This window comes from Cryptomeria japonica, chromosome 6 (assembly GCF_030272615.1).
Source record: "Cryptomeria japonica chromosome 6, Sugi_1.0, whole genome shotgun sequence".
Classification (NCBI taxonomy): domain Eukaryota; kingdom Viridiplantae; phylum Streptophyta; class Pinopsida; order Cupressales; family Cupressaceae; genus Cryptomeria; species Cryptomeria japonica.
This window is the reverse complement of record NC_081410.1, coordinates 682,158,208-682,178,216: the sequence shown is the minus strand read 5'-3', so window position 1 is coordinate 682,178,216 and position 20,009 is coordinate 682,158,208. Positions and strand designations below refer to the sequence as shown.

At 38.2% G+C, this 20,009-nt stretch overlaps 1 protein-coding gene across 6 annotated transcripts in view; it reads left to right on the top strand.

Annotated features, from left to right (window-relative positions):
* Window positions 1–20,009, top strand: part of LOC131031427 (uncharacterized) — a 187,872-nt gene that overhangs the window by 46,013 nt on the left and 121,850 nt on the right. The window lies entirely within an intron of this gene.

The window sequence follows — 20,009 nt, the reverse complement described above, 5'->3', positions numbered from 1 at the left end:
AGCATTCAACTGGTCACGAATCTCTTTGATCTTCGTAAGATGTGCCTAGATAGGTATCTTTTCATCCATCATGATAGAAAAAAACATATTCTTCAGAAAGGAAGCTTGACTCTTTTTATGTAATGTCCCCTTTTTAGTGCAACATGATATGGGGTGTCGTTAGCCTAACAAGGACATTGGTGGGATCCTGAGGTGTTTTGGCCTAGGTGTTTTCAGTTCCAGGCCAATCGGTGCTGCTCTGACAGGGTTTCTAGACACTTACTATTTATAGTAAGTTAGTCACCAAGCAGTGACTTGAAATTTTTAGTGTTTCCCTGGTTGGCATAATTATCAGTAAAAAATATTTGAAGGCGATAATGATTTAAAGGGATTATCAACAATGTTTTAATATTTAACGATAAAGTGTAGAGTTAAATTAAATATTTAACTTTATCATTATATTATAAGGTTGGGAATATAAAGTAATGTTTAAAATATTAAAAGTTCCCTTTAATGTGTACATTGTGGGAAATAATATTTTATTCTAAAATGTATTATCCCACATTTAGGAAAGGAAGTGTTTGCATCAAGGAAGAAGATATAAATGGAGGTTGAGAGCTCTCTTTTGGGGTATGCTGGGATGAGATTAATGTTATGCTGTTGGATTTCGTAGAGATCTGATTATTGGGCTTGGAGGACGGAATCCCTATTTGCTAGCATTCTCTTCGCTGTTGAAAGACACAGTCAGGAGGATTAATGGTGTTTTCATTCAGGAAACACATTGGGCTTCATCTGGTGCTCTCGCATGAAGTTTTTACAGGGGTTTGAAAGTGCAGATTTGAAGATAGTGATTTTGCTACAGTACCGCGTGAATAGTGTTTTTGCTACAGTACCACATGAATAGTGTTTTTGCTACAGTGCTGCATGAATAGTGTTTTGCTACAGTGCCGCGTGAATAGTGATTTGCTACAGTGCTGCATGAATAGTGTTTTGCTACAGTGCTGCGTGAATAGTAAAAATGCTACAGTGCCGTGAATAGTGCAGCTACAGTGTGTGAACAGTGTTTTCAGCAGGTTCTATACTTGTGGAGTTCAGGTTTGAATTTGTTTATTATCATATGGTCTGTAATATTCTTCAGATCTGATTTGTATGCTTGGAGTTGGAATTAAATAAATAACATCAGCATTAATCTTCTTGTTTTTGGTATTTGATATGTCTGGTTGTTATTATATTGAATAAACTTTGAAAGCTTTACAATACATATCAGTTTATCCAATTTATCCTATTGCAAATCAAGAACCAAAAAAATCCAGTAGTCAGCTTGCAAGCCAACTGTTTGACAAAATTACACTAAGTAAAAAGGACATAAATTTAGTGCCGAACAGGGGGTGCCCATTACAGTGGTATCAGAGCTATAAGTCCTGCCATCCTGTGGAGGTCTTACAGAGACTTTGGAACAGCCGGATAGAGGGAAAAGTATTTGACGAAATATCAAAACACTAAAATCAGAAATTAATGAATTAAAAAACATGCTAAGCATGTATGTTTAAGCATGCAACAGGGACCTTATAACTTCCGCCATACCAAAGCAAGACAAAATAGAAATTTGAACTCACAGAGCGAGCAGTCTAGTTCATTCGTGCAGGTGGACATAGAATCTAGTCATACAGACATAGAGGAAATATTCTTTGATCAAGACAGCAGTATGGGTGACTGAGATGATAGGAATACCGTTCCAAATCAGGGGGAGGTAATGTTCAGACAGTTACTGGGTACGTTAGAGCAAAGGCAGCGTATGCAGCAGGAGCAGAATAGGCGAATGGACATGATGTTGCAGCTTATGGCTAGACAGATGGGCGTTAATATTAATCCAGGTGATGCCAACAATGGAAACAATAACAATAGGGGAAACGATAACAATAGGGGCAATGATAATAATGGAGGCCGAGGCAACAACAATGGCCCTGAGAATAACATTACTGGTAATAATGGACATGGCAACAATGGGAATGAGGCGGATAACTTTAGACACGTTGCACGCCCAGCTCGAACAGCGAGCTTGAGACCTCTTCTACCCACCTTCCCACCTAGGGATCCAGTTCAACCAGTGAACGAACCGCAGATTATTGAGTTACAGGGTCAGTTCAGGAGGGACTGGGAGGCCAGTGGACTCGAGTTTCAGGTAGATATTTCCCTCAGAGATTATATGGACTTGAGGATGAGACATATGCTTAGAGCAGGAGGGAGGAATCAGAATTTTGAGCTGAGAAAGAAAGTTGGAAAACTTTCCTTGCCTTATTATGATGCTTCAGGGAAGATGACCGCACGAGCTTGGGTGCAGAAGGTAGATACATACTTGCAGCTTAATCCTATGCCTGAGGAGGAGGCTATCAAGTATGCGGCTATGCATTTGGATGGCATTGCGCATGAATGGTGGCATCATGGCATGGTGACACTGGGGCATAATCAGATTACATCCTATGAGGAATTCAAAGAAAGATTGATTGAGAGATTTGACACTAGGGATCCCGAGTTACATTTCAAGGAGCTAGCATAGTTAAAACAATCAGGTTCTGTGGATGCTTACATCGCCGAGTTTCAGCGTTTGTCTGTACTTGTTACTGATATCTCTCCTAGGAGATTGGTGGTGTTATTTTGTGATGGGCTTGCTGATCCATTACGTGGTTGGGTGAAGGGACATGATCCACTCACCTTAGCAGAAGCAACTAAAAAGGCACGAGATTTAGCCCCTTCGGTATACAAAGGAAAATACCATTCAACAGATTCTTCTTACCGCAAGGACAAAGACAAAAAACCATTTCAGAAAGAGTATAACAAACCCAAAGAAGGATCAAAAGGACTAGACAGTGAAACCTTGAATGAACTTCGAAAGAAGAAACTGTGCTTCCAGTGTAGAGAGCCTTGGGACTTATCTCATAAATGCCCTCTCAAGGCTAAGGCAAATCAAATGGAGTATTTTTCAGCAGAGGAGTCAGAGTCAAAGGGGGAGGATCAGCACTCCGATTAAGATGAGGGTAACACGATAGAGGAGAGTAGCATTCCTAAGGATGATAGATCGTTGGCACGCTTGACAGGGGCCCAAAAGGCAATCACATTTAAGGTCAGGGGTACTATCCAGGGGCAGAAAGTGATATCTCTCATTGACACTGGGGCTACACATAACTTTATAGATACACAGTTGGTAGCGAGGAGAGGTTTACAGACAGAGGAGCATGATGGTTTTAGAGTCATGGTGGCTAATGGCCAAAAGCTATAATGTACTCAAAAGGTTTCAAATCTTCACATTAGATTTGGAGATGGCTATGAGTTGGAGGATGATTTCTATGTTGTGGACATGGGAGATTACGACGTCATCCTCGGTATGACATGGATGGCATCGCTGGTTGAGTTCACTTTCAACCTAGCGAAGTTGGAAATGAGGTTTCAGCATGAGGGTAGGACAGTTGTACTCAGGGGACTTTCAGATGGGAGTTGCAGGGTAGTCTCTTTGACGAGAATGGAGAGACTTTTTCGGCATAATGACATAGAGTGGGCAACAAAGTGCTTAGTTATGTCATCTTCACCGGAGCCTCGAGTGAAGAGTCATCCACCAGATATACAGGAGATTCTTGACAGACATGCCAAGGTATTCAGTGATATTCCTCATGGGGTTCCTCCTGACAGGGGTGCAGAGCATGTTATTAGGCCTAGCAAAAGCCCATTTGCTTCAGCAGTAGTACTGGTCAAGAAGAAGGATGGGACGATGCGCATGTGTATCGATTACAGGGCACTGAATAAGAAAACAATTAAAAACAGGTATCCCATTCCTAGGATTGATGAGCTGATTGATGAGTTGCATGGGGCATGCTTCTTCACCAAAATTGATTTGCGATCCGGATACCATCAGATCAGGATGAGAGCAGAGGACATTGAGAAAACAACCTTCCGATGTCACTATGGTCACTTTGAGTTTATGGTTATGCCATTTGGACTAACCAATGCATCCGCTACATTTCAGAGTTGTATGAACCAGGTATTCAGGGAGCAGTTGAGGAGATTTGTCTTGATCTTCTTTGATGACATCTTGGTCTTCAGTAAGACCTGGGAGGAACATTCACAGCATTTGGAGGAGGTATTATCTATCCTAGAGAGAGAGTCTTTATATGCCAAGGAGTCTAAGTGTGAGTTTGGTATGACAGAATTACTATACCTTGGGCATATTATTAGTGCAGATGGAGTTCGAGTAGACCCTGAAAAGATTAGAGCTATAGTTGATTGGCCTACTCCTACGAACCTCACACAGCTTAAGGGATTCTTTGGTCTTTGCGGATTCTACAGAAGGTTTGTTAAGGGTTTTTCACAGACGGCAGCGCCTTCGTGTGGACAGGGGCAGCACAGAGGTGTTTTGAGCATTTCAAGCAGGTAATGTCTTCATGTCCAGTTCTAGCTCTACTAGATTTCACGAAGCCTTTTGAGCTTCATTGTGATGCATTGGGTGATGGGATTGGAGCAGTATTGATGCAGGAGAAACATCCCATTGCATTCAAGAGTAGGAAGCTCCGAGGTGTTGAGAGGAGCTATTCTATCTATGACAGGGAGATGTTGGCCATAATGCATGCATTGGCCAAATTCCGATCATACTTAGTAGGTGGACGGTTTGTGATCAAAACTGATCACAATAGCATAAAATATTTCATGAGCCAGCGTGATCTTAATGATAGGCAGCAAAAATGGATCACTAAATTGCAGGCTTATGATTTTGACATAGAGTTTGTCAAAGGGAAGAAGAATGTGGTGGCCGATGCTTTATCCAAGAGACCGCATGTTTGCGCTCTTGTTGAGATTTCAGGGGATTGGAGAGATCGGATTATAGCAGAGTATGTCGGAGATGCTTGGGCTTCTGGATTGATTTCAGGTACTATACAGGATGATCGCTATGAGGTGATAGATGGATTGATCAGAGTTCAGGACAGGGTTTATTTGATTCCGTCATCACATTTGAGAGAGGTGATACTGAAGGCATTTCATGATGCACCCAAAGACGTACAGGCAGATCCGAGAGCGGTTCTCATGGAGAGGGCTCAAGGATGATGTTCAGAGGTATGTCAGGGAGTGTGTGGTTTGTCAACAGAATAAGGGAGAGCACACATTTCTTGCAGGTTTATTATAGCCCTTGCCCATTCCTGATAGGAAATGGGAAAGTATTTCGATGGACTTCATCACTGGTTTACCACGAGTGCAGGGAAGGGATTGCATCTATGTGGTGGTGGACCGCTTGACGAAGTTCACTCACTTCTTTGCTATTCCGTCCATTTACACAGCAACACAGGTGGCAAATCTTTTCTTTAGAGAGATATTTAGGTTACATGGGTTGCCCAGATTCATTGTCAGTGATCGGGATAGTAAGTTTATGAGTTTTTTTTGGCAGGAGTTGTTTAGGTTGTGTGGTACAGATCTTACACCTAGCACTGGTTATCATCCGCAGACAGATGGGCAAACAGAGATTGTGAATAAATGAGTGGAGGGATATTTGAGGAACTATGTAACTGCACAACAAAAGGCTTGGGTCAGATGGTTGCATATGGGAGAGTATTGTTATAACACCACTTATCATATGTCCATCAGGATGACTCCTTTCATGGCACTCTATGGTTATGACGCACCTAGCTTCATGGATTTAGTTTTGGGGGACAACAAAGTGCCCAAAGCCAAAAACTTATTGCAGGATAGTCAGAACATCTTGAAAGTGCTCAAGGAGAATATACAGCAGGCCTAGAATCAACAGAAATTGTACGTTGATCAGCACCGAATAGAGTGCAATTTTGAGGTAGGGGATATGGTTTACTGAGGCTACAACCATATAGACAGTCATCACTCAAGAAGAGCGGAGCTGAAAAGTTGAAGCCTAGATTTTATGGTCCCTACAGGGTGATTCGCAGAGTGGGCGAAGTCGCCTATGAGCTTGAGCTTCCAGAGGGCAGTCGGGTGCACAATGTGTTTCATGTGTCTAGGCTTAAGAAAGCCATTGGTCAGAGTGTAGTGCCTTCTGCAGATTTACTCCCATTGGATGAGGAGGGGAAACTTGTGTTAGTACCCGAAGCTATTCTGGATGTCAAGGAAAGGACACTCAGGAACAGAATCGTCAAGGAATACTTGGTGAAATGGAGAGACCTGCCAAATGAGGATGATACATGGGAGAATGAGCAGGTATTGCAACATTCAGGACCGAATTTGCTTGAGGACAAGCAATTTCAAGGGGGGCGGACTGTAATGTCCCCTTTTTAGTGCAACATGATATGGGGTGTTGTTAGCCTATTCTGACATGGTCCCGAAGGCTAACAAGGACATTGGTGGGATCCTGAGGTGTTTTGGCCTAGGTGTTTTCAGTTCCAGGCCAATCGGTGTTGCTCTGACAGGGTTTCTAGACACTTACTATTTATAGTAAGTTAGTCACCAAGCAGTGACTTGAAATTTTTAGTGTTTCCCTGGTTGGCATAATTATTAGTAAAAAATATTTGAAGGCGACAATGATTTAAAGGGATTATCAACAATGTTTTAATATTTAATGATAAAGTGTAGAGTTAAATTAAATATTTAACTTTATCGTTATATTATAAGGTTGGGAATATAAAGTAATGTTTAAAATATTAAAAGTTCCCTTTAATGTGTACATTGTGGGAAATAATATTTTATTCTAAAATGTATTATCCCACATTTAGGAAAGGAAGTGTTTGCATCCAGGAAGAAGATATAAATGGAGGTTGAGAGCTCTCTTTTGGGGTATGCTGGGATGAGATTAATGTTATGTTGTTGGATTTCGTAGAGATCTGATTATTGGGCTTGGAAGACAGAATCCCTCTTTGCTAGCATTCTCTTTGCTGTTGAAATACACAGTCAAGAGGATTAATGGTGTTTTCATTCAGGAAACACATTGGGCTTCATCTGGTGCTTTCGCATGAAGTTTTTACAGGGGTTTGAAAGTGCAGCTTTGAAGATAGTGATTTTGCTACAGTATCGCGTGAATAGTGTTTTTGCTATAGTACCGCGTGAATAGTGTTTTTGCTACAGTACCACGTGAATAGTGATTTGCTACAGTGCCGTGTGAATAGTGTTTTGCTATAGTGCCGTGTGAATAGTGATTTGCTACAGTGCCGTGTGAATAGTGTTTTGCTACAGTGCTGCGTGAATAGTAAAAATGCTACAGTGCTGTGAATAGTGCAGCTACAGTGTGTGAACAGTGTTTTCAGCAGGTTCTATACTTGTGGAGTTCAGGTTTGAATTTGTTTATTATCATATGGTCTATAATATTCTTCAGATCTGATTTATATGCTTGGAGTTGGAATTAAATAAATACCATCAACATTAATCTTCGTGTTTTTGGTATTTGATATGTCTGGTTGTTATTATATTGAATAAACTTTGAAAGCTTTACAATAAATATCAGTTTATCCAATTTATCCTATTGCAAATCAAGAACCAAAAAAATCCAGTAGTCAGCTCGCAAGCCAACAGTTTGACAAAATTACACTAAGTAAAAAGGACATAAATTTAGTGCTGAATAGGGGGTGCCCATTACATTTTAGACGTTTCATGAAGATTTTTCAAGAGATCCCAGATCTCTTTAGCTGTTTTACCTGAAGGCACCTAAGGGAGTTGATCATCTGTGATTGAGAGTTTAATAATCATTACAGCCTCTTAGTTTTGCTCATCAAATTTGTCTTGATCTTTACCTGCTGCTATAGGTCGAGTAGCCTTGGTTAAAACAATTCGATCAAGGCAATGATACTAAAAAATGGTAAGCATGAGCTATTTCTAGGTGTTGTAGTTTCGACTGTTAAACTTCTGATTGTGTTCCAACATGATGTTTGTCAAAGATGCCATCACGAAAACAGAAGTTGAACAAGGTCAACCTAGTGAAGGCAGTAGATAGAAGAATCTGATTAAAAAAATCAGAATAGAAGCAGCTTCAAAAGTGAGTCTAAAACCTTGGAGTGGAATTTGAGGCACGAATCCCAGTGCGCGAATTTCAAGGTTTGTTGAAAAACCCAGAAATTAAAATTTCTTGCTAATTGAAAACCTGAAATTTTTTTGAAAATAATTAGAAAAATAATAATTGGTAGAAAATAAATACCTCTCATTTTTTTGTTTAAAAAAAATTAGGGCAAAACCCTAGCCGTCAGATTTTTTTTTTTTTTTTTTTCAGATTCCTACTGAACATGACCTAGAAAAATCGTGATATTCTCTGCACTTATCCCGCTTAAAAAAACCAGGTCTCCAAAAAAACCTTAGCCATTGTGCAGGAAAAAAAAGCAAAAATCATGGGTTGCAAAAATCACTGGTCGTTGTTCCAAAAATTGTGAAAAACGTAGGTCGCAAAATAAATCACACGGAAAAAATAGACATGGCCGCCAAAAAACACGCGCTAAATGTAGGGAAAAAGTGCCGCGAAAATCGTGATTTGCACTCCAAAAAACCCTTGAAAATCGCGCGATTTGGTTAACACGCGATTTTAAAAATCGTCCAGAAAAATCACGTGATTCGGTAAGCCTACGATATTCAGGTTTTAAAAAACCCGCAAAAGCCCTAGCTAGAACCTTGCAAAGAAACTTGCCAAAAAAAAATTGAACTGAAAGAGCCTTCGAATTTGCAAATCGCCCAGAAGTAAGAAACTTAAAAAAAAAAAATTTCTTGGATTCAATTCGTCCAGGAAAAAAAACTCTAGAAAAATTTCACTAAAAAATTTCAATAAGAAATTATTTTAGAATTATAAATTTTCCAAATTTTTTAAAATCATGCTCTGATACCATGAAAAATAATTGAATGACTTTATTCAACTATAGAACCGTTTAAATAGGCGATTACAAACAGTGATGTTTCTAAAAAGAAACAACCGCTCCTAAAAAATAGAAAACTAAATAAAGCAAAAATACTCTAATGACCATTAAAATACTAATTAAATAATAATTAAATATTCTAATAGTTGTATCCAGATTGAAGAATTGTATCTCTTCATGAAAGAGTATAAGAAAAGGTCTAAAGATTAGATTGTGTAAAAGGTTGTGTGAGTTTTGTGTAGTGAAAAATAGAATATAATATGAATTATAGAGCAGACCTGTTGGTTGAAAATTTTGTACACTTGGGGAAATATACAAAATTGTGGTTTCAACCACAACGTGTGAGTAAAACTCTCCTAATTAAAGGAAAGCTCCCCCTATCTAACTACAACTTTAAAAATAAAATAGGATGGGACAACAATCTTTCTTCTTCTTTCAAGAAAGACAATATCCTTTTCTCTTCATAGAAAAGTGATAGCGATTTGATATAAAACAACAGTAACAACTTTCGAAATGAAATGAGAGAAAGGAAATGAAGTTTCCTGAAAGCTCAAAGACTTCCGTCACTTCTTTTAGGACGGGACAGCAATATCAAGCTCAAAGACTTGATTATGTGAAGTCCTATCTACCCTTTTCTATACTAACGCTATCAAGAACAAATTATAACAGCTCAAAGACTGGAATATCTTATTCTTTCCTATATAAAGTAGTGGGAAGTAGTACAAGCTGAAAGACTCACAACTATTTCTCACAAAATCTGCTCCTAAATTCTCTTAAGAATAAGTGCAAGCACAAAGACTTACAATTTTTCTCAAAAGAATATTTATTCTAATCTATATTAACTTCAAATACATGCAACACAAAGATAGCAAATCAAATTCGATTAAGTTCTTTGAAGAAACACTTGCAAGAAAGATAATATAGAACACAAACTCAAGAATGTAGCACAAAGATTCAAAGCTTGAGCAATTTCCTTGTATTTCTTTCAATTCTTGAATTCACACATGAAAGCTCAAAGACTTCTTTGCTGTAAATTTGGCAGAGTTTTTGCTTGCTTTCCAAAAGATAAAAATAACAATAGACCCCTCAAGTATTTATAGAAGAGGAGCCTTGAGAAAAAGGTGGGAGGATCCTAACTAACTTGAGAGATTCTCTCATCCACCAAGACTTATTCAATAACTAACTAAGACTTATTCCAACTACAGTCCTAACTGAAGACAACTTGTAGTTGCCTTACATGTAATTACAAAAGTGCAAGTAAAGACTTAACTTGCATTTTACAAAAAGGCTTTTACATGTAACTTGTCAAAAGAAAAACTACAACTAAAAGATTACAAATTTGGAAAACACACAACTAAATGCAAGTTTGAAGAGCCAAAATGCCAAAGAGGAATGACACCTAAGAGTCCCAAAGCAAAACGCCTAAGTGAGAGATGAACACATGACATCAAAACCCTCCAAAACGCAGCCTTTGAAAGATCACGTGGGAAAAACATGGCATCAAATGCATCTAAAATGGCACAAGAAGTGACTGAAACTTCTCCCAACTTCAACGCCTAGGCATGAAAGGCAAAAACGTCTTAGGAGTTTGCAGATTTGTGGAGTAAAAATCGCCCAAAAGTGGATTCGAGGAACCACATGTTTGCTGATTTAGCTCAAAAAACCAGTAACAATAAACCCCAAATGGCGTGAAATGTGTTTGTAAATGCATGAGAATAGGATGGAATCCTAAATGCCTTGCATCTCCAACAAATCTCCACAAAAATTGCTTTGAAATCTTCAACAAATCCGTTTTTCTTGGCTGGTCGGGTTTTTGAAAAAGATTAACAAGTTCGATTTTGCATGTATTGGTGAAAATCTGGTTTTTTAGACGAAATAGCAATTGTAAAATTGCACTTTTCCATCAACAAGAGAAAATCGGGTTTTTAAAATGCAATTACAAGTTTAAAATCCTCCAAAATGCACTTTATAGAGAAAATCGGGTTTCTTAGGCAAAATAGCAAGTTTTAAATGTCACTTTATTTCATTCCTAGGCAAAATCGAGTTTTGGAGAGAGATGTGCAAGTTACATTTTACTTGTAAAGGGAAAATAAAATCCCTACAACAAGTTTTAATAACTTGCACATATGTAATAGAGGTTAAAAATCCCTATCACAAGCAAAAGACATTAAAGTAGGGGTTTTTCAAAAGAATTACAAGTAAACTTGTAACTTATCCAAAAAATCCCTATTTTAACTTAAATAACCAAAAAGCAACAAGGGGGAAATAAAAAACAGGGAAATAAAAAACAAATTACAAGTTCTTATTTTTCAATAAAGTGCACTTTTAATTAGCCTAAAATTTCCCTACAAAGACCAAAACAAAGGAATTCATAAAAACTTGCAATTCAAGGAAAATTTCCTATTGGTGTTGGAAATAAGCCATACCCGGACCGGTGATGGACTGGTCCAAGAGGGGCCAGTAGCTCAATGGTAGAGCACTCCAACCGTGTATGGAAGTTCCTAGGTTCGAGTCCTAGCTGGTCCATGTCTCAACATGGTATCAGAGCCAGGTCCAGGCTAGGAGCCCCAAGCACACGAGAGGTGTGGCTTAAGGGGGGTTGTTGGTGTTGGAAATAAGCCACACCCGAACCGATGATGGATTGGTCCAAGAGGGGCCAGTAGCTCAGTGGTAGAGCACTCCAGCAGCGTATGGAAGGTCCTAGGTTCGAGTCCTAGTTGGTCCATGTCTCAACATTTCCCACCTGCAGTCAGGGAGAAAAAAACCGAAATTGAAGGAAAGACATAGCAAGCGAACCCAGAATGCGACGAAAATCGAAACGCAGTTCGACGATGGACTGAGGATTAAGCCAGTCCAAGGATTAGGCGAAATTATGCTTCGGGAAGCGTGCCATAGAGTAATTTTTTTTCTTCATTTTTTAACAAAAATTTCATGTAATGGTCCTTCATTTTTGAAAACAAAAATGAGGACAACAAGACCTATATGCAGAGATCTATGAAGGAATTGTGATAAAAAGAACATAATAGGTTTCAAGGAGGAGATAGAAGTGATCTACATATGAAGGCATAAAAGGAGATGAATAATGATTATGCAGAAATAGGAGAAGGATTATGGAGTATTGATACTGGGATAAATAAAATCATCTTGCAGTTTTAGAGAGAGATTAAGCAGATATTTTATAGATTAAAGAAGAGAATGTATGTAAGAAAGCAACAAGCAATCAAGAGTAAACATCTGCAGATTTAATAAGAAGACTGTAGCAGATTTCAAGTGAAGTTTGTGATCTTTTTTGTGACTAATTTGAGATAATAGCAGACTTGAAGGTGGTATTAAGAACTTCATGTCGAAGACGTTTTGTGGCAGATATTTAGTCATTGCATTACAGATATGGACGATCAAGTTGAGAGGAAGAATTATAGAATAAGTTGTTAAAAATTGGATCATCCATCATCCATTAAAAGGTGGAATTAGAATGAGGGGTTTGTGCCTCTAAAAGAATGAGGGGTTGGTGCTTGTAGTGGGTTGATACATATGAAATTATAAAGAAGTTTTCTTTGTATAAGGAAGCTATTTTACCGTGGTTTTCTCTTGCAAGGGTTTCCATGTATATATCCTATGTTCTACTTGTGCTACATGGTAGTTAAATTTCATGTGAGTGTTTATATGAAATGAATATGCTTTGGGATTAAGTTATGTACTTTTTTTATTAAGTTGAAAAAGTAAAAGGTTGATATTATCTTGATTTGTGATCAAGATAATAGCAGAATTGAAGGTGGTATTAAGAACTTCATGGCCAAGAAGTTTTGTGGCAGATTTTTAGTCATTGCATTATAGATCAGATATGGACGATCAAGTTGTGAGGAATAACTATAGAATAAGTTGTTAAAAATAGGATCATCCATCATCCATTAAAATGTGGAATTAGAATGAGGGGTTGGTGCCTCTAAAAGAATGAGAAATCGGTGCCTCTTGTGGGAAAGTGTCTCACAAATAGAATGAGGGGTTGGTGCCTCTATTGGGTTGATACCTATGAATTTGTAAAGAAGTTTTCTATATATAAGGAAGCTATTTTACCTTTGTTTTCTCTTGCAAGGATTTGCACGTATCTATCCCGTGTTCTACTTGTGTTACATGGTAGTGAAATTTCATGTGATTGTTTATATGAAATGAATATGCTTTGGGATTAAGTGATATGCTTTTGTTATTAAGTTGAAAAAGTAAAAGTTTGATGTTATATTGATTTACCCCCCCCTCCTTTCTGCCACCATCCCCTATCCTCCCTCTCAATATACCTTTGTTCTCATCAATTGGTATTAGAGTGGGTTTTTTCGAAAAAGTCTAACCACTTGAGTGCAGATCAAGAGAACACTATGGGAAATAAAAAAGGTAATAAAGGAAAAAGTGCCAAGAAAGTTATTGCAACAGAGCACCTAGTACAAGTACAAGGTAAAAAAGTACAAGGATAGCACCCTTGTTTTGCTGCTTATTAATATAAAAAACAAAGCACCTAGTACAAGTATTGAAGTGTTAAATAGAACACCCTTGGAAATAGAAGATGAATACCATCTTGTGAGTAAGGAAGAGGAGTCAAAACAATTTGATGAGAGTAACGATATGAATCTTGAAAGTGATGATGAAGATGGCTTTGAAGAGGAGCTCTACCGTGCAATAGATGAAATAGAGAGACTTAAGAAGAGGGCTCTAAAATAAAAGCACCTGTTTCAAGAAGAATGCACTGAGATCAAATCTTTTGAAGAAGCAGAAAAGGAAATCATCAATTTGAAAATTGAAATTGAGGAGGCAAAGAAAATAGAAGAAGAAATGAAATCACAATTAAAGGCGAAGGAAGAAACTTGTAATCAACTTGAATCTGAGGTAGCGTCTGTAAGGAATGAATTAGAGAAAACAACCATCAAAATAAATACAAATCTTCATAAGGAAGATATTATTAATAGTTAGAAATCATCACACTCAAAAGTCCCATCAAAGAAGAAAGTAGTAAAGTAGAAGAAGAGTCACCTAAGAAATTAAAAGAGGAAGAAGCAGAAAGATATGTTGAAGTCTTGACAAACTGATGGCAACAACCTTGTTGATCAAACCGAGACAAGAACGGAATTGGTTCTTAGACAAGAAACTCTTCGGTTCTTAGACAAGAAACTCTTCCTTTATAGAGATTCAACACAGAAGATAGAAACATATACAAGTGATTCAGACATTGCTAAATCTACCATTACGTTCAGAAATGCACACTCATGAGTATTGGCATCAGGACAACTGAACAACGGTTTGGGTCCAACAACAACCAATGTTCAGAACTATTTAAAACATTGACAATTTCACAGTTACAAAAACATGTTTATTCCACAGTCTCTACATAGAAACTTGACCTCCATAGAAGTCGACCTATCTTATGTTGCAAACACAAGACTATATTCAGATTTCTACCGCCTGAACATCCATAAGGGGACCCTTCAATTCCATCAGTTGAGCATTGCCAGATTTTCCTTGGTCAGGTTATATCTTTGGACCCCTTCTTTCTCCTTTCGCAGCCAACCCTCGATTCATCAGCCAAGCGCTTCAAATAGGTAGAAGGTGGTTGGTTAACGACCACCCTCGAGGCCTTGGCAACCGACTACCACCATGGGCAGTTGAAAATGTTGGTTATTACTCGGTCACAACTTCTAGTCACTTTAGGTCTTCCTGTCGCAGTTGTGACAGAAACAAAACAAACACAACTGAACCCAAAACTGAAAGAAAAAAAACACAGAGAAAGTAAACAAAAACGCAAGGGGATGCCCTTGCATCATAAACCCTATCAAAAGTGAAGACAACAAGAAGAGTCAAGTTCCACAGAATTCAAGCAATCTTCCCTAGGTCAATAAGGACAAAAAGACATTCCCTTCGAGACACATTCATATAAACAGGATCAAAACACAAAATAGAAACCTTCAGAGATGGAGAAGTATAAATTATGATTCATATCCTCCTCAAGTGAATCGTGATATTGTATGCTATAGGTGCAAAACTATGGGCACATTGCGCAACCTTGTAGATATGGTTTTGTGATCTTAAATTATGTAAAGAGTACAAGATAAAAGACAACATGATGAAACAAAAAGGAAGACCTACTTTAGTATGGAGAAAGAAACTAGGCCAAGATAATAAGAATGGTAAAAAGGATGAGAATGATCCAAAAGAAGTATGCTTGTTGGGCAATCATTTTTTGACAAAAAATTGATCATGTAAAGTTGAATGATTGTACTTATAATTCAAGAGTCCCTATTGATGCAATGATGCCATAGAATGCAAGGATGAAAGTATGATGAAAAAGAAAGTCACAGCAAAGAGAAAATGATTGCATTGATGTCAAGATAAGCATAAAGAGAAGAAACCACGTGTGCAATAGATCAACAACAAGGGGAAGGAATGGATTGACATCTACATATACGAGATCCTAAATGATAAAAGATTGCATGCTCTTGACCACGCAACGAAGAAGTTGAAGACTTTGAAGAACCAAGTATAAGGAGTTATCATTTGAGAACAAGTGATAGAAGAAGAAAGTCCCATACAAGAGGATAGAAAAGAGCAGAAGGACAGCCATTCATTTTGAAGATAAGAAGACTCTCAGAAAGAAATGAAAAGATGATCTTTATCTAGCAACCATGAACATAAAAGGAAGAGTGGAGCATGCATGAGACAATGATGGGATCACAAAGTTCCTTGTAAAATTCAAATGATGCAAGTATGTCACCCATACAAGCCTGGATATAAAGGAACAAAGGAACAAGTCATCCAAGAAAGAGGAGTATTAGAGGAAGGGGGAGCATTAAAGAATCCTTGTCAAGGGGAGCACCAGAGAATCTCCAATAGGGGGAGAAGTCTATTCTTGTGCATTTGATGTGAGTGTACAATCAGATATTTCACATGATTCATTTAGAGACAAAAAATTGACAAACAACCCAAACTTTTTCATTACTACCTTCAAAAATCTAGTCCACTCTATCATATGCCTTGCCAACATATGGTTTTATAAGCATTCCTTTCATTCTTGCTATTACCCATGGTGTGGATGGTCTCATTTGTTACAACTATGTTGTCAATTATCTCTTTGTTTGATGTGAACCCATTTATTCTTCCGAGATCATCGAGCCAAGGATCAGTTTGCCGTCGCCTTTGCTAATATTTTGTATATCGTGTTACAGAGAAAAATTGGTCTATACTCTTAAAAGGAATTGTACACTGTTTTTTTTGGGAGTGAGAGCAATTGCCGTTTTATTCATATCCCTTACAAACTTCTTTTTCACTCTAAAATCCTCCACCACCTTCGAAATATCCAACTCAATGAAATGCCAATACTTTTGATAGAATAGAGTGGGGAAATTGTTTGGGCCAGTCAATTTGTCTAGATGAAGTTGGAAGATAGCCAATTTCACTTCTTTCATTTAACAGGAGCATTAAGCATTTTGTTGTCTGCTTCTATGATGCATTTAGGAATATAGGAAAGAAAAGTATCCTTTGCATTGGAGTCTGAAGTTGGTTTTGCACCGAGCAAAGATCTAAAGAAATTAACTACTTCCATTTCTATCTCCTCTCTGCCCTTGACCACAGAGTCGTTCGCCATTAATATCTCATCTATTCTATTCCGAGCCCTCCTCGCCTTAGTGGTTGCATGAAAAATTTCGTGTTCAAGTCCCCTTGAGCTAGATCTCTCTCGCCTTGTCCCATCAATATAGTTCTTTGCAGGCTAAAACTTCCTTGTGTTATTGCTTTAATTGTAGTTCCTTTTCAAAATCCTCCTTACACATTCCAAATTTAACGACTTTTTCGTTTAAAACTTCCAACTCTCTTTCTATTCCTTCAGCTTGAAAAATGTTTGTGAATTTTTATTTGTTTCAAACCTCTAGCTTTGCTTTTAGAAAGTGACGTTTTGTAGTGACTGTGTAACTAATAGTAACTAATAGTACCATTTACCTGACATTCATATCACCATGCTTCCAATGACATTACTAGACTTTCCTACATCCACCACATACTTTCGAATTTAAAAAAGGTCTTGGTCGGTTTTTCTCCCGTTTTGATCTCCAACTGGATTTGGTAGTGATCATAAACAAAGATAGGAAGAATCTTCGCATCGACAATCATCTCTCCCACATGCCAATCTTGGGATTTTAGGAATCTATCAAGTCTTTGAGATATATTTGTGTAAATTCCTTTATTCGTGGCACAGCCAGTTGCCCCAAGTTCATCTGCAAAGTTCCTGAAATCTTGGATGGATCTATAAACCTTATTAAGGCTTCCACTTTTATGACTCAAATCGAGAATTGTGTTGAAGTCTCCACCCATAATGTAATGTAGACAACTCATAGCCTTTATCTTAGTGCTTATTGTTGAGACATGAACCAGGCTAGGACTCGAACCTAGGACCTTCCATACTCTGCTGGAGTGCTCTACCACTGAGCTACTGACCCTCTTGGACCAGTCCATCGTCGGTCCGGGTGTGGCTTATTTCCAACACTAATACCCCCCTTTAAGCCACACCTCTCCTGTGATTGGGGCTCCTAGCTTGGACCTAGCTTTGATACCATTATTATTATTATTATTATTATCTTCTTCACTCAATGAGATCACACATCTCATAATATATATGTAAGAGGTGCCCTTTCACCAAGGGACACCATACTTTATTATAATATTAAATAATTAAATATTAATGATTATATATATATTAATATAATATTATTATATTATTAATAATTATAACTATAATTATATTATCACAATTAATAATATAATAATTATAATATAATTATATTATCTCACAACTAATAATATAATAATTATATTATCAATATAATCACAAACTTTGTTTTATTTATGTAGGCTTGTGGATTCCGACCACAACTACAATAAAATCAACACTCCCTCTTAGCTAGGGAGGAATCCTACTTGACATCTTCAATAAGTAATAACACCTTATAGTAAACACACTAGCTCCATTTATTGTGTGAGAGAAAGATGTCACCTCACCGTGATATCAGAGGTTATGGCATATCCACGGATATCACGTCACATGATATCCACCATAACCACATAATGTAATATCCACCATTATGGCTTGTCCACAAATATCACGTCTCATGATATCCACCATTATGGCATTTAAGGATATTACTTCATGGCATGTCCACGGATATTACGTCACATAATATCCACCATGAATATCTCTTTATGTAATATCAACCATCATGGCTTATCCACAAATATCACATCTCATGATATCCATCATGATGGTATGGTCAATCAATATTGCAAGATCATCACCTTACAATAATGATCAAAAGTACAAGTGTTCATCATTGTGAGATCGTCAGCTCTCAATAATGTTCACAGGGGCTCAACAAGAACTGAACCAATGAAGTCATGGAGTCACACACATGACATCCACCATGAACCATATCAGAGGGTGGAGATAAGGACTTTCACCTCAAGTCTCTCTCAAGGAGAAATGAATTATCAAATCACAGAAGGTCACTAATATTGAGCCTCCCTCTCAATTAGAGCTTCATTTTTCCATATCTCCAAGCTTGTCTCCAAGGTTGCATCACCCTTGGTGAATCCCAAGACCACCAAGTATCCATCCATCCAGGGATATCACATGGAACTCTATCTCATGAATTATAGATTCCTCTAATTGCTACAATTTCTTGATCACTAGGGAAACCATCTCGACATGGTCTACTCCCTCTAAATCAATATGATCAAGATCCTTGGAAATCAAATAAAGCAGATCCTCTAGCCGCTCCCTCTGAAGCTTGAAGTACTAACCTCAACCTCTTGACCTTTTCATCCAAGGTTGCTTCTATAGGTTTGTCATACTCCCTCTGAATGTTGATTCTTCCTCTCGAATAAATGCAAGCAATTATCAAGATTTCCCTTCCTTGAATGCAATCTCTCATCATCCTTATGCTCCCCATTCCGTCTTGAAAGCATTAAGAGAGATTACTAATAGTTCAAGACTATCTCGAAGAGAAATATCAATGCCAGAATCATACACGATTCACTATCCCAATAGCATGAATTAATAATGAACATTATTCAACCATAAAAAATACTTATCTCTTATAAGTTAGTCTTCAACATTCTTTCCTAATTTCTCTCAGCAACGAAATTTCCGTCCATACTAAAGCATCTAGCGATTATTTGATGGCTGCGTGGCCTTTGACCCTCGCCATCACACATCATCTACCTTTAGCTTAGCGACGACATATTCACGATGTCGGCTCTGTGCATAGCTTAAGCATCATCTGAAGAATTGCCTCATCTCGATTGCCAAGGATATGATGTTTAGCACATAGATTGCACAACATCCTTCAATATCACCCACAACCCTCCGATGGAAGGTTACACACAATCTCTGAACTCGCACTCCGTGCCAACAGGTGGTCTGGACCATCTTAGTAATGATTCCAATATTTGTTTGACTTATTTTAATAACTTTTAATCACAAAGTTAGGGGATCGTGTATTTTCCATTTTTTCATAGATGTCTGAATACTATCCTCCAAAACCGACTTCCATGTTGGCGGCATTATTGTACACGGGAATAACATTAGTTAATTATGTGTAATTGTTTTGGTTAGTTGGCAACCGAGGGGTGGAAGTTGCGGTGCGACGGTTGGCGCTCGCACCCCCTCGGTACCCTTTTATACTCCGGAATGTAACTTGTAAAACACACTTATTATGAATAGAACATTTGTTACACTTGTCTGATATTTACGACATTATTCTGCATTACGTCCTTTATGTCTTAAGTTATTCACCCGAGAGGGCAAACATTTGGCGCCGTTGCCTAGACGAACTCGAGAAAGGAAGACACGGATGGTGCACAGACACAATGGGCCTACCCGTTGGTGAGGTGAACCCGGAGGCCGACGATGCGCAGACAGAACTGTACACAGGAGAAGACACGGCAACACGAGAATTCTCGATTTTGCTCCAGGTGGCCATTCAGACATACGTTCGACGAGAAGCAGCGGAGGCAGAAATCCCACCAAGTGCCGTGTGGACAGTGCTGGAGGTTAGCCCGGCAGTAAACCGGTTGATGAACCACCTCCCCCGGTTGCTTGCACAGGCATCGCTGGCACAACAGGCCCGCCTGGAGGAGATTGCCCAGGAAGAGCGACGACAACAAATC